Source organism: Leiobunum rupestre, chromosome 10 (genome assembly GCF_980474605.1).
Source record: "Leiobunum rupestre chromosome 10, qqLeiRupe1.1.hap1, whole genome shotgun sequence".
In the NCBI taxonomy this organism is placed as follows: domain Eukaryota; kingdom Metazoa; phylum Arthropoda; class Arachnida; order Opiliones; family Sclerosomatidae; genus Leiobunum; species Leiobunum rupestre.
The window spans coordinates 45,361,236-45,377,874 of record NC_143393.1 but is presented as its reverse complement, the minus strand read 5'-3'; positions in this window follow the sequence as shown (position 1 = coordinate 45,377,874).

Genomic DNA, 16,639 nt, shown 5'->3' with positions numbered 1-16,639 from the left:
AAAGCGAGACGCACTCTATGATTTCGTAGAAATCTACGCTGCCTTTCGTATTTCACAGGATTATCAAGTGGATGAAGATTTTTTGGATCAATTTATAGGTTATTGCCCATTTGACGTAAGGGAATTAATGGATCACTGTTTAAATGACGTACAATATTTAAAAAGTGTTTTCAGTTTGTAAATAAATAATGTATTCTCTGTCATCACATTTAAATAAATATTTATTAAAACAAAATTTCTTAAATTTACTACTTAACAAATTTTATATTTTCGCAATAGTTTCAAGTTTTATAAAACAGTCTTACACGAATTGAGCACACTGTCACGAAAACTTTCCAAACTACCAATTTTGCATAGTTTTTAGTCATTTACACCGTTCTCGAGGAAAACAAGTTAGACGAATGATAATGTCGCACAAAATTAACAATCTCGATTTTTTAAATGTATTTTTGTCTGTAAAAAAGTACAAACCTCCTTGCCTCAGCCAAAATGTTTAGTAAATATAAAATAAGCCAGCTTGATAAGGTTTAAAAAAATTTATTCAAAGGAATTTCAAAAGTTTACAAACTTCTAAATTTCAATTTTTCATTATGTTGATAGCGTTGTGTAAAAAATGCGTTCAATTTTTCCTTGGATGTTAACCCTGTAGAAATTGCATTCGGGTACTCTCAGTAATATCATCCGTTTGAGTAACTTTTCAATAAATAAGGATTGAAATTATTTGTATAATTGTATATTTGATTGTCAGTTTTGCCGTTTATATAATTTACCAATTTCTTTGATGTTTGACGTTTTGTGACTTGCATGGCGGTTCCTAAGGTGTATATATTCCACACACATTGTTTTTTAAAGTTTGAAACATTGGTTTTTTTAACTTTGAAACATTTTTACTGTTTTATTTAAGGAGTTTTTCGGGAGTTAACTTTTCTTTTAGACACAATTATAAGTATTGGAAACATGTTCAAAAATAAAAGTCTTTCAAACTCTTACTACCTTTTTTTATTATTCAACGTAATATTTTTAGTCTAAATTACAAACAATTTAATATTTATTTTATCTTTTGTTATAATTTAAATGTTAACTAAATAATATTTTTTATAGTACTCGATCGACCGATATTTTGCTAAAAAATTCCTTATAAAATGCTACAAAATGGTTTAGATTTCTTTCGATCTAGACTATTAATTAAATTATTAATTAAACAATAGACCAAAACCTTCTGGTTTAAGCTAGAATAGGGTTTTTGATTTGAACGATACTCGCACGGTATATTACCAAAGTTCTGCTTTAAAACAAATTTACATCTCGGGTAATATTATGCGTGTTCTTCGAAAGGAATATCGTTCTTTTTCCAGCATAGCAGCTTTCCATTGCAGGAGAAACATTTGACACAATCTTTGAAATCTGTGTAGTAAAAACCCGCTTGTGCCAAATCTCTTACGTCTATGTGATCAATCGGGAAATTTTTAAACGATTGTATTCGTACCAATGCAGATCGCATTGGGCTTAAATTCCAAGGATTGTTCGTTATGCGTAGCACGGGAACATTTTCTGTAGATTCATCCTGAACAAATTTGCAATTCGGATACCACTGTATATGAATTAGTAAAGGATGATCACCCTTTCTATAACTGCCAACTCGTTTACATTTAAAAAGGGTTTCCTTAAAATTTGAGTTGAAACTCTTTATCCTTTTACGTATTTTACTGATTGTCAGTCATCGGAAAAGATTCGTTGATAAATGCTGGATGATTATAAAAATCAAGAAAAAGTTGCTGTAGTCACTCGTATCACATGATGGTTAAATGTGACTGGCGTCTTCTAGCGGTATTTCCCAAAACTTAAGTTTTACAAAGATTTGTAATATTATAGGGCTGTTTAAATCAGCTACCTGTTTTTGAGCTAGTTCTTAATTATGCCATTTGTTTTCAAAACACCTGCCACGAAATACTTCATGTTTCGATAAAATCCGTAGTTATTCTTCAATAATTCGGTCTATTTGTTCGTTGCAAGCACTCATCTATTTACAAAAACATTACATAAATTTACCCAATATTTATTTTAATTAGATAATAAATGTATCGATATTATTCCCATTAATAATAATAATCACCTAAGTTAATACCTGAGGCACCACCCAATGGTAAATGAACTTACACTTTATAAATTGAACTTAGTCAAAATTAAAAAACTAAACAAAATGATATTAATTACGCAATTTCATTGGAATTTACCAAAAATTATTCAAATAAAAAATAACATTTGAATTTCTTAAAATTTATATAAATGTAGACAATGTTGTTTCTACTAACCCAAGATACAAGAATTTACCAAAATGTATTCGAGAGTTTTCAATTTATTATCAAGTCAATCATAATAATTTCAGTTAATCCAATAATATAAGAACTTACCCAATTTAATTTGATTTAGCCGAAATGTATTCAAATTTACCCATTTTATATGAAATTGCCCATGGTTTTTTATTCAAATTACTAATAATATAGAATTTATCGCTACAAAGATACATTAATTTGCGCTATTTTGCAAAACGGTGCACAATTTCTTTCAAAAGAAATAGGATTGATATACTCTGATGATAAAAATGTTGTCATTGTTCCATGTTATTTATTAGAACCAGTAAATCTTAAAAGATAAAGACTTTATTCTAAAATAATTTAATATTATCTCACCTGGAATGACTCTAAAATTTAATAATAACATAATTTGCAACATGTCCTTAAATATCAAACTGATGGATTGTTACTTTTAAATTGACAATTGCATACTACATTAAAACTCACATTATGGAAATGTTTCTTAATGCGATATTCTACTATAATCTTCATAAATACCGCAAAAATAATGTAATTCATAGTATGTCAAATCTGTTATAATATATTTTACATTTTAAAATTCAAAGCCCATTTGATGTATTATTATATTGAAAATGGTCTTTAAGCTGGGTCTATTTATCTAATAATGTTCTTTTGGCATGTAAATATTTTACCTAGGACACCATTATTAATATTTTAAAATTGCTATGATCAACTTTAAAGGATTATTTGTATAGTATGTGGTAAATCCAACTATCGGAAAAAATTAAACTGATTGTAATAATTGTAACATACAATACACATTAAACAAGGCGATGGTCAATAAATCCTATTGAATCAGAGAGAAGTGAATTGTGAACGTTCAATAACAGATCGTAAAAATAATACCTAATACCAAGGTGAACAAGCTCGACAACATGATAACACCCCAGTTTTACCACAGGTTCGATTGACTACATTTTCATCACTTTTACCCACAGGTAAAACGACTAGAAGTTAATTACCTATCCATTAATAGTGTGGCCCCCCGGTTAGAATGTGTTTTGCGATTCATATACTCTTCTCTCGGTTAAGTGGAACTTATTCTTGCCTTGTTTGAAATATTTTACTAATTCAAGCATTCAAAGTTTTAAATAACACTAAACATCGCGATAACGACATTAATTCTTATAAGATTTAATCATATGGTTATTGCATAATACATTCAAACATGATTTTGTAGAAAACATACTAAACATTTCGTATAAGTGTAAATTTTCTTGTCTTATGAGTACATTTAACAGTTTTGTAGGACTATGACGGAAATCTTTTGTCCAAAAAATAGATTTTTAAATAAAATTATAATTTTTCCAAATGTGGATCTTGGTATTGGAAAGGATATCTACAATTTCCACGTGAATTGTAGATTTTCTTTGTTATAGAACTAGAACGTCGTAAAGATCTGGTATTCGGAACGAAAAAAATGGTTGTAATGTAGTATATGTTAAAACCTTGAGCCACCAATTGCTAATGTTGTATAAATCTTCAATGTTTGTAATAGAAATTAAAATAGTTGGTGGAAAGTTACCGTGCACATATAAAGAAAAATGATATTGGGTTTATAAGCGATTGTTCAATGATTTTTATACAACCAAAACAACAAAATCATATTCAATTCAAATTGAAATATTCAACAAAGGCTATTTTATTTAGAACATCAACCTAACATTTGTTTCAAAATATCAAACTTATTTTTTTTAAATTTAAATCTCAACTACTTGACAACAGATAAAATATTATTTACGGATAGAGGAATTTATAACAATGTTATTTAAATTGTTATAAACTAATTAATTTTTCTTTTAATAGAGCTCAAACTTATTTTTAATGAATCTTTTGATTATTTTTCTATTAAATTATTATTCTTTTGTTTTTGGTTTAATTTAATTTAATTTTTTAATTAACTCAATATTAATTTAGTATATTTGTTTGTGCTGTCTTGTTTACCAACATATATAAACATCCCTTTTTTATCTGCAAAGTTCGTTTTGGTTTAAATTAATTTTTAAAATATTTTTATAAATAGAATTCCTAACATATTTAACATTAGTTGAAAATGTAAAATTCGCTCTGCAAACATAAAAACCGAATATTTAAATTTTAATATCAGACAGATGAAATCAGAAGCGCATTGTGAATTTAACAGAATTAATAATGACACGTTAATTAAGGTTTAAAATTAAAAAAATAATCGATTTATATATCCTCTTTTTTAAGGAACATGTTTCTGCAATTAATATTTCTATTTTGAATTCCACAGTAAATGTAAAATTAAAAAACGTGTACTTAACAGTTGAAATGTCTTTGTGATTGGGAAAACGATAACTGATCTGTTTTTAAGATACAGGTTGTAGAACATGTCGTATAATTAGTAAATAATAATTTAAGCTAAATTGTTCATAATCTGATACCTTGGATTGAAAACAGAATATAATTTGTGTTAATTAATGTTTAGTTTTTATCTATTTATTAGAATTACAAAATCTAAGACCGTTGCGCCAGTACGTTCGAAAAAGCACACAAGTTCAACAAATTACGTTGCCTGTTTAAACACGTAAATAATTCCCTCTATATAAAAACATATACGATAAAATTAAATTGTTTTATAATTAATATTCGATAGTGTACACTCTGTTAAATAAGTCTTCAGCCGTTGGGATTTTGGCACTTATTTGCGGTTATCTAAAAAACTATGAATGATAGCAAGTTGAAACCAATTTTATTTTTAATATTTTATTAATATCTTTCATACCTATTTCTTGATTCACGTGTAGCATTTCCATATCCGCCGGAAACGGCAAATATCGTTTTTGACAACTTTTTTTAATAATGATGTCACGCCCCTGAAAGCTGCATTTTCGGATTCACAAGGGTCGATTCATATTAAGAAAGTGTCATTTTTATCCGGCTACGTCGAACGGCTGCTAAGATATGGCCTATCGAAAATTCGGGTCTCATTCGGAAAATTCTAAAATGCCTAATTAATCAATATTATTAATCCGGCATATAACCACAGCGTTCCAACAACTCGTTAAATCAATAAATATATGCTTATTGTATTACCCGCAATGAAACGACGAAAGTTGTTTTTTTCCTCAACAATGAGATATTATTTCTCGGTCATCTCGAGCATTTTAGAATTTTCCGAATGAGACCCGAATGTTCGATAGGCCATATCTTAGCAGCCGTTCGTCGTAGCCGGATAACAATGACACTTTCTAAATATGAATCGACCCTTGTGAATCCGAAAATGCAGCTCTCAGGGGCGTGACATCATTATTAAAAACGTTGTCAAAAACGATATTTGCCGTTTCCGGCGGATATGGAAATGCTACACGTGAATCAAGACATAGGTATGAAATATATTAGTAAAATATTAAAAATAAAATTGGTTTCAACTTGCTATCATTCATAGTTTTTGAGATAACCGCAAATAAGTGCCAAAATCCCAACGGCCGAAGACTTATTTAACAGAGTGTACCAGGTTACACTTATTATTTATTAATATAAGATAAAAGTATTTTTGAGAAAATATCTTAATTTATAATAAAAGCTCTTACAGATAATTGATATATAGAAACTACGCTTACAATATAAAAACACAAAAATGATACTGTTTTTTATTTATTTTTACGTTTTTAATAATTAAATTAAATTTATTGAAATATCCTGGTAGCCAATACATTTAGTCTTTTGCAAAAGAAGTATTATTATTATTATTATAACTAAGAGTTGTTAAGTATTATAAACGATTGTATCTTCAAAAAGTAAATTGTTAATAAGCTTTGTTTTAAAACAATTCATTTTTATTTACAATTTTTTTCAAATTAGAGGATTTATAAATTGATATTTTATTAATATCTAGCATTTGTTTGTAAAAACCAGTTTTTTCTTCTCACTGGCTCTGTTGAATGTTTCCTTGTGAAACGTGATCTGCGTTTATAATTTTATCGTTTGTTAGAAAATTGTTGAAAAATCCAAACTAGTTTTACAAGGATGTATTTGTAGTCGATAACGTTTACACGTGACGATAATTAAGGGGTGGGTATCAAATTACTTCTACAAGGCTAATGCAATTGAATGTTGAACCAGTTCTATCCTAGATGTAATTATAGTTTATGAATTTAAAGATATAGCTCGCAATCCTGCAGAATTTCATAGACCGTGTCTTGTACGATGGCTTTGCGTGTTTCTGGTAACGCTGTTCAGCAGAAAAATAAACCTATAAATCAATTAAAGTAAGTATTATTTTATTTGAAAAATAATTAAAATTATTGAACTTAATTTGGTTTTAATTTAGTCACCGTTAAACAACCGTTCGTTCACTGTGTATAGTCAGAGAAAATTCTATCCACGTGTATTCACAATGTTGCTATTTTTAATTTAAAAAAAGTTAATTATTTTTTATTTAATTTAAATAAATGGTTTTGGAATTTTTATTGATTATGTAATTTAAAATGTTTTTCCAACTTTAGAATATATTATTTTACTATTAAAAATTAACCAGACATCTATTTGCGTAAAATTATAGCCTTTTGAGTTGCAAAAGTTAGTGCTCGGCAGTCGATTAATTTTTATCCATGAATAAAATAAGCTCGGCTATATTACAATATTTATTTAAATAACCAATAGTTTAATAAAAATTGCAAAATGTTTAAATAATTGAAAGTGAATAAGCCAGTTATTTAAATAAAAACAAACAATTACTTAAATAAATGCATCGTTGCGTAAAAAACATAAATAAGTTAAAATGATATTCTTTTGTGGATAATGAATATTCAATTGCGAACACTTGCAAAAGTATCAATAAAAACAACATTGTATCTTCAAAAATGTAAGAATTATTTTTATATTGGTAAAGTAATACGTTTTATTGTAGGTGGATAACATTATACTTTTGAATTGCTAAATAAATTGAATTTTTTCATAATACATTAGTGACTATATCTCTGGCGATATCGCCCGATTAAGTTCATTGTAATGTTTTTAAAATGTTTATTGATTGTTTATGTAATTAATTTATTATTTTAAAATAATTGTTTTTCGGATTTTTATTTTATTATATTATTTTAGAATGTATTAGTGTACTATTGAAAACCAATTTCCCTGATAAAATTACACCTTTGTATTGCAAATGTTAAAAACAATGTATCTCCAAAAGTAAATACATCTCGGGCGAATATTGACCAATCAGCGCCATTGTAATTTGTTGTGTTTTTAAAATATGTATTGATTGTTTATTATGTCGTTATTGTATTATTTATTTATCTCCAAAAGTAAATAAAGTTTCATTTCAACAGGGGTAAAACATAAGTTATTGGGCGGATATTGACCAATCAGGCCTATTGCAATTTGTTGTGTTTTAAAATTTCTATTTTATTTCGACCGGGGTAAAAAATAAGTGGTTATATCTCGGGCGGATATTGACCAGCACCATTGTAATTTGTTTTAAAAATGTGTATTGATTGTTTATTTATTTATTTCCAAAAAGTAAATAAAGTTTAATTTTCAACAGGGGTAATTCGGATATCACGTTATTGGCTGTGGCCAAAAGTTGCCAAGGGTATAAAGCGAAGGTCGCGAATTCGTTTCCACATCTCGCAAATAACTAATTAGCATTTTAAACGGCTAAAAAACGAAAAAAATAAAAAAATGACACCAAAAGTTAATTAACATAAGTATTTGGTGGGGTCACATATTACCCCCCATATCTCGGGCCGAGCTTGTTCGATCGTGTCCAAACTTGTTGGGGTGATAGACCGAGGCTTAGGGGTGGTGGACAGTGCTCGAGCGTCGAGGTCAAAGACCATCGTCAAGGTGAAATTTGAGATTGAAAACAAAAATATGTTTTTGATTTTCCAAGGACAAAAATTGGTTTTTGGAAAAAAAATTTGGGGTTGTTTTGGCGGCCATCTTGGCGGCCATCTTGGATTTACATGTTCATATTTAGTTATTCTCTACAAATTTGAGATTGAAAACAAAAATATTTTGATGACTTTTTCCAAGGTCAAAAACTGGTTTTTGGAAAAAAAATTGGGGGTTGTTTTGGCGGCCATCTTGGCGGCCATCTTGGAAAAAAATGGTTCATATTTAGTCCATCTCTACTGTCCGTATTTATAATAAAACAATTCGTTTTCTGTTTCGGCGGTTTTTTGGGAATCGCGTCTTTGACGAATGTACCAATAAAAAAATGGCCGCGTTCTATAATAACATTTCAAAAATTCATCAAGCTGATTAGTATTCATGGTAGAATCTTCTGTAGTTCTTCGGGATAGAATGAACCCAAGATGACTTGTTTATTTTTATCTTGTATGACGTAAACAGGACGAGGTCTATTAATCACTTCCTTCGACCAGTATCCCTTGTAGCCTTTAGTAAACGCTTTCGGGGCTTTTGTTAATCGAACACACTCACCGACTTTGAATTAAGGTTTTTCCATAATTGCTTTTTTACCGTAAAGATTTTTCCAAACTAAATGCTCATTGTCAACAGTTACTTCACTCGGTTTGAACCCGGTCGACCTGTGTACACTGTTATTATACGTTCTAACAATTTTCTCTAAATCCTTAATGAAATTTGATTTCTTGGTTTTAGTAATTAGACGGTAAAATTTATTATCGAGAGTTCTATTGGCGCGTTCTTCAATTCCGCATTTTATGTCCCCGTAACTTAAAAAATGTTTTATATCGTTCTTTTTTAAATAATCCTGTACGGTCTTATTATGAAATTCCTTCCCTTCATCCGTATTAATTTTCATGGGTTTATTAATTTTGTGAATTTTTTTGAGCGCCTGTAGAACGTCTTTCCCGCTCTTTGTTTTTAAAGGTAACGCGGATAAAAAGCGCGATAAAACGTCAATGTTAACTAAAATATAATTTTAATCCGGTTTCAACTCGTTCAAAGCTATTAAATCCATTTGATGAATTGCATTCACCGACGTCACGTATGTCGGGGTATGGGTAAATTTAAGCTTTCTGTCTCTATGCAACGTATAGGGGTCTTGCGTCAATAACCATTTTTTAATTTTTGTCTTTGGAATTAAGGTCAAACTTTTTTCTAATCGCTTGACACCGCCCAATCCACCGGGATTTTCGGGATCGTAATAGAACTTCTCTATAGTTTTATTCATGGCCGCGCGCTTTGAACTTGTAATCAAAATTAAATGAACCCAATTCTTAAATTTATACCATTTTATTAAAACAAAAATTCTGTAATTATTTCATTTACATCTTGAACTATTACATGAAATAAATTATGTATGTTTAAAGAACAATGTGGATAGGTTTTCGTTAAAATTATTTTGTCTTTTGATAATTGACCAGAGGAAGAGCTCTTTTCACATTAGCCTCAAGCCTTTCAGACCAATGCGAAGCTACGGGAAGGCACGTAATGTCATGAGCCAATTGAAAGTGGCAAGCTGTATTTTCACAGGATTCTGTTAACGACATTAGAATCTCGGTTAATTCATCTATAATACATTTTTTCATACACCGGTAACAGTTTTTTCTCTCCTGAATTTCCGTATTAAGACTCAAACGAATAATTTTTAACCGATCCCAGCTTGTTTTAAAAATTGCAAAACCGTTTGAAGTTGACTACAAAACATTATACTTGTTATTAGCTCCACGCACGTACGACCGTAAATCGATAAATTTACCTCTTTGATATATAAATCCTTCGAATTTTACGTGATCGGTTAGCCAACTATAAAATCGAGTTGGAGGTTTTGTCAAGTCAAAGAATGTGTCAATTTCATCTTAAAATATCCATAAGTTTTCCCAAACGTTAAGATTAAATAAAACGTATTTTCTATGCCCTTGGCGTTTAATTTTAAGATCGGTACCGGGGATGTCATTTGAAAGAAAAAATTTCAGTTTATCCGAGAGATAATGATCGTGTGACATGGTTGAACGATTTCGCGCGAGGGACTGTTTAACGGTTTTAGGTGGGGTGTTTTAAATAGGTTTTATTCGGCGTTATAAATTACTTTGCGATCGCGTGTTATCAAATTCAAAATACATTATGCACGTCACGTTACATGTTAATGCGTTTTTAAATTTCACATCGAGTCGTAAACTACCGTCCTTTCTAATAGCGTTTTCCATTGGAGCTGCCTTCTCACTTCATTGCTCCACGTCAGAAGTGTTCAGAGGAACGAGTCTCCCACTTCCCAAAGAAATACGAGGCGTGTTACGGTGCAGACTTTTTCGCGCTTTATGCCTAATAATTTAAACGAGATCTCACGTTTAGCCTGTGTTTATCAAAATGGCTAATGATCAGGTGGTTTTTGACTCCTTTTATCTTGACGGTAATCAACAATTTCAAAGAAATGAAAATGGAGAAATCTATTGTTTCGTTTTTATAAATAGTAAGTTCATTTGTTTACAATGTATTTTGAAAACCAAAGACTGCCAAGTCGCATCTGTTTGTTATTTTTTGTTCCTATAATCAGGGCCGGCTCGAGAAATTTTATACACCCGGGCAAGGGCGATTTTTGGCGCCCCTCTTATTTTTAGACTAAATTAAAAAATATTACCATTTCCATGTTATAAATTTACCGTTTTCATAACAATAAATAATCCCTTTAATCACTTTCTAAATACCTTCTTTATGGTCGATGGTCATTTAACATTGAGCTTGATACACTCGGTAAGCTGGCAAGACTAGTATACCGTAAGTACATTAATTATAATGTCCATACTGAATAGTACCACGGTTAATATATGTGAAATAAAAGAATTAAGTTTACAAAGAACCCGTGAGTGAAAGATAAAAATAATGGATTTTTTTATTTTTAACTCACGGGTTGTTCTTAGTAAAGTTATGAACTTTTGTAAAGCTGTCCTTTTTTTTCACGTGACTCTAATTAATATCTATCTAACTAAAACTATTTAACTGAAACTAATAAATGGCTTTCTTGATTCTGCGCGTGCGCGTCAAATAAAAGAGACTAACTGTAACCACGGACACGACAGATTAAGGGAAAGATTGCAGTAAAAGCCTCTTTCTCGTTCAAGCTGAACGTTTCTGTTTTAACAATTACATCATTGAATTGTAGAAATACAAAGTTTGGATTTCGCGCTTTCTTTCTCATAGTAGATGGCAGCATGGAGCTGTCTTTTTGTTTATATTTTCCAAAACGCTTTTTCCTCTCTCATGTGTAAAAATGAAAATACGCAGTTAATAAATCGTAGAGCTCTTAGCTCCAGTTTTTCCTTGGTATCTCTAAATAGTTTTTAGTCCTAATTATTTGACCTTAGTTTCTAGTTTTTCCTTCAGGTTATGGGCCTAGTACGCGGCTAGATTTAAGTGAAATAGGAAACGAAACTGGTAATTAACTTTTTATTGTGAAGTACGAAGTGTAGTAAGGCAAGACCCAAATATACAAGTTTTTGTGTACGGATGCGGAGAACAAAATGAATTTCGCGAAACTGAACAGCTCGAATAATCATATATGGAAATTCAAAATGGAAATGTATTTGATTAATAAAGACCTCTGGTATGTCATAGGCGATCCTGCACCGACAGTTATAAACGCAGCCTGGACAAAAGCCGATGGAAAGCAAGAGCTACGATCTCTTTACTCGTCGAGGATAATTAGCTGTTGCTCGTTAGGGACAAAACAACAGCATTGGAGGTATGGAACTCTCTTAAAGATTATCACCAGAAAAGCACATTGTGCAGCAAGGTTTTTCTATTGAAACGACTATGCAGAAGCCAGTTGTCGGAATCTGGAAATGTAGAAGAACATTTCGATAAAATGCTTGACTTGGTAGATCCTTTGAGAGGATTAGGAGAAGATCTGAAGGAAAATCTTGTGGTAGCATTGTGGCTCTGTAGTTTACCTGAAAGCTACGATACACTTATCATGGCTTTCGAGACAAGGGACGAAAAGGATTTAACCCTAGAACTTGTGAAAGGCAAGTTATTTGAAGAACATAAACGAAGAGTCGGATCAAATAAAATGGAAGTTTTAAGTGATAAACAAAGAAGCCTGGCGTTGCAAAAGTTTCAAACTCTAGACCCAAGTGCTACGAATGTGGAAAAGGCGGTCATTTCCAAAGAGACTGTCAGGTTTATAAACCCAGAAAAGGTAAAGAGACCAAGACAGCACAGGCCAATGTTGTACAAACACCTTCAGGTTCAAAAGACTCCGTTTATACATCTTTCAAGATTACAACACACCCATGCGGGAATGGGTGGTATAGAGATTCTAGTGCAACTTGTCATATTACAAATGATAAGAACTTTTTCTCAGAACTTGATGAAACTTTTTTTTCACGGCACAAGGGGCTAGAGGATGCGGGACAATAAAGTGTTAGTCTGGAAAAGAACGTACACTAACCATAGCGAATGTAGATAACGTTTAACTGGTACCTGATCTTCAAGGGAGTTTACTGTCTGTAAGGGAACTTACGAAGAAAGGATTTGAAGTAAATTTCATCAATAAATGCTGCACGATCAGTGAGTCAAATGGTAAAATTGTGGCAGAAGCAACCCTCGAAGGTGATCTGTACAAGCTAGATCAACCTATAACGCTCTCGTGGTACACAAAGCGGAATCAGTCTCAAAAGAATGCGTACACCTTTGGCACCGGTGAATGGGACACAGGGATCCCAGTGCTATAAAATTTCTAGTTCGGAAAGAACTTGGAGATGGGATACATTTGGAAAAATGTCAGAAAGAGCAGATTTGCGAAACCTGTATGGAAGGGAAAATGACACGTTTGCCATTTCCGACGTCACACATTAAATCAAAAGAAACAGTAGATTTAATCCATACACACTTATGTGGACCAATGCAAACCCTTACACCCAACGGAAAACGGTATATTCTCACGCTGATCGACGACTATAGCAGGTATACTGTTATAGCGCTACTGAAGAACAAAAGTGAAGTAACTGCTCATATTCAACATTTCGTAAGACTCTGCGAGACAAAATACCACAAAAAGCCGAAAACGTTTCGTTCGGACAGAGGTGGTGAATATATAAATAACGAGCTTAAAGATTTCCTAAGACGAGAAGGTATCGAATGGCAGTCAACAGCACCGTGCACCCCACATCAAAATGGCGTGGCTCAAAGAAAGAATAGATCTTTAACAGAAATGGTGAGATGTATGTTGACTGACAAAAGGTTGCCAAATAGATAATGGTGTGAAGCTGTGACTACAGCTTGTTACCTGCAAAATAGATTGCCCAGTAGGGTGCTTGACACGACACCTTTCGAATCATGGTTTGGTAGAAAACCAGATCTTTGGCATATTCGGATTTTCGGATCAACCGTTTTCACTCATATTCCTGGGGGAAAACGAAGGAAGCTTGATAAGACAGCTACGAAGCTAATTTTCGTCGGATATGAAGAAGGCTTGTAGGCACAAACACAGATCTCATTACCACCAGTCGAGATGTGAAATTCGTAGAAGATATGTCATTTAAATTTTTCTTCAGTAGACAACCAAGAAGCCAGAAAAGAAACCATGGTCCATTTCGACGAAAGTGAAAACAAGGAACCAGTAAACCAAAACGAAGACGAAGATGCTGAAGAAAATGTACCAGATGTTGAACCGGAAAGACAAGAGAACCAGAATCAACCTCGACGTTCAACTCCCTTGAATAAAGGTCAACCGCCAGAAAGACTGATTGACGTCATGATGACGAAACAAGAGCGTTAAAATGACGATGACCCTCGTACCTTGGAGGAAGCACTCGCGAGTCCTAAGAAGGACGAGTGGAAGAAAGCCATGGAAGAGGAGTTAAAATCACACGAAGAAATGCAGACCTGGACTCCAAAAGAGTTACCCCCAAATTAAAAACCAGTCGGTTGTAAATGGGTGTATAAAACAAAAAAGGATGCGAAAGGAAACGTCATCAAGTACAAGTCGAGACTCGTCGCGCAAGGCTTTACACAAAAATTCGGAACGGATTACGATGAAGTTTTGCACCAGTTGGAAAGCATCCAACATTTCGCACGCTATTGACGATAGCGGGACACACAATCTAAAGGTACGACATTTCGATATGAAGACAGCGTTTTTGAACGGAAAACTTGAGGAAAATATTTGCATGACACAGCCTCCGGGTTTCGAAAGCAAAGAAACTGCGCATTATGTGTGTCACCTACACAGAAGTCTCTACGGACTGAAACAAGCAGCGCGTGTTTGGAACGAATGCATAAACGAAATTCTCGAAGAAAACGGTTTCGAGAGAGGGCAGGCTGACAAATGTCTCTACGCGAAAAAGGTGGAGGATAAGTGAATCTACGTGTTCATTTACGTAGATGATCTCGTTGTTGCTGGGGACAAAACTTTTACAGACAGCATATTCAATTCGCTGAAAGAAGAATTTCAAATCAGTGATCTCGGAGAACTAAAGCTATACCTCGGTATCGAAATTGAACGAGACAAGGATGGAATATTCCACGTCCACCAGTCAAACTACATAACGCGAATTCTAAAACGTTTTGGAATGGAACAAGCGAAGGCTGCGAAAACGTCTCTCGACATTGGCTATATGACTGAAAAATCAACCGAAGATGACGTTGAAATGAACAACAAAGAGCTATATCGCCAAGCAATTGGTTGTCTCCTATATGTAGCCACATGCACCCGACCGGATATTGCTGTTAGCGTATCTATCTTGAGTAGGAGTAACTCAACTCCTAGTCCACTTGACTGCGGTAAAACGTGTAATGCGGTATTTAAGAGGCACTGTGGATCTGAAGCTAAAACTTGGGAGTCCTGAAATACAATCAAACGGCTTAACTGGGTACGCTGACGCGGATTGGGGTGGTGACCCTAAGGATCGAAAATCCAACACAGGATACGTATTTCGATGGCTCGGATGAACGATCAGTTGGGCCGAGTACGTGGCAATACCATTGGTCAAATCACAGTTCCTTACACAAATTTTATGTTCTTTAATTCTATCGGTAATTGAACGTTTGGTTTCTTCAATGTATACATTAGAACACGAGCATGGAATTTCATAAATTACACCTCGTAAATTTTTGGTTTTAATTATACAAATCTTTGTTTGATGATCTTACTCGTAACCACATCGAAATGGAAGACGCGGTCTTTGTCTAATTAGGTGTTAAACGTAATAATTTTCTTTAACAATAACTTTTTGCAGATCTGATTATTAACTACATAGCTGAAAGCATAAGTTCCCAAAAATAAATGTACATGTGTGTTGTGTTTATGTACGATTGTTTACGTTAAAGGCTACTGCCTGCTAGTACAATGTTTTTCCCCCGACCTCCAAACTCAGTGAAAAATAGGTCTTTTTCAACCGAACCAAAATTATTTTTACACTTTCGACTATGCCCTACAACTTTTTTATTGAAACATTTTGCGTGACACCTACCGGTGAAAAAATAAATTTTCCAAAACGGCACACAATCGTTTAGTAACCAAAGCTTTCCATACCTAGCAAATAAACCCTGAAATTTTCAGAACCCTAGCATAAATACATTTTGAGAAAAATGGCCTGATCGAGCAAATTGAGCCACCCTGTATTTGGAAGTGTTTGGAATAGTGATTCATGTGCCTCTAGATACAAAACCATTCTGAAGAGAAAAAAAAATAGTGAAAAAAACAACAAAACAACAGGGTCTACGAGAAAAGACGTTGAATTTGAAGAAGAGTTATCTAGAATCGCAACCCAAGATGAAAGTGTAGAACCAGAGCTGCTAAGGGGGGTTAATAGTGTGTAAATAAATGAGAAAACTCTAAAAAGGCCAGTTTCACAGCCTGATACAGATTCATCATTAAATAAGAAAGTTAACAAGATAGCATACAAGGCACTATACTAAAAAGTCAAGAGATGAGAGAAGCAGGAAGGGAAAAGCGACACATCGATAAAATGAATATTCTTAAAGAACTTTTCGGTCAAAAACCAAATTAAATTTTTATTGTGATTATAATACAAAAATGACATGATTTCAGTCAATAAAATGTTTCATACGCAAAATTACAGAAAATTCATTTCAAAGAATTGCATATTTGATTTCTTTTTCTTCACCAAGTTTGTACATAGCTTTCATTCGTTGGTTTTCTGACTCCACGTCTTCATAATAGTGTCGAGGAGAGTCATCATCATCCTCCTCATCGTCACTACCCTCCTCTTCATCCCATTCATCGTCCAAATCGATACATATATTGTGAAGAACGCAGCATGACATGATTAATTTAGTCATTTGATTAACTCCATGGAAATCAATTCGAGTCAATTGACGAAAACGTTGTTTTAAGATGCCGAAAGTAT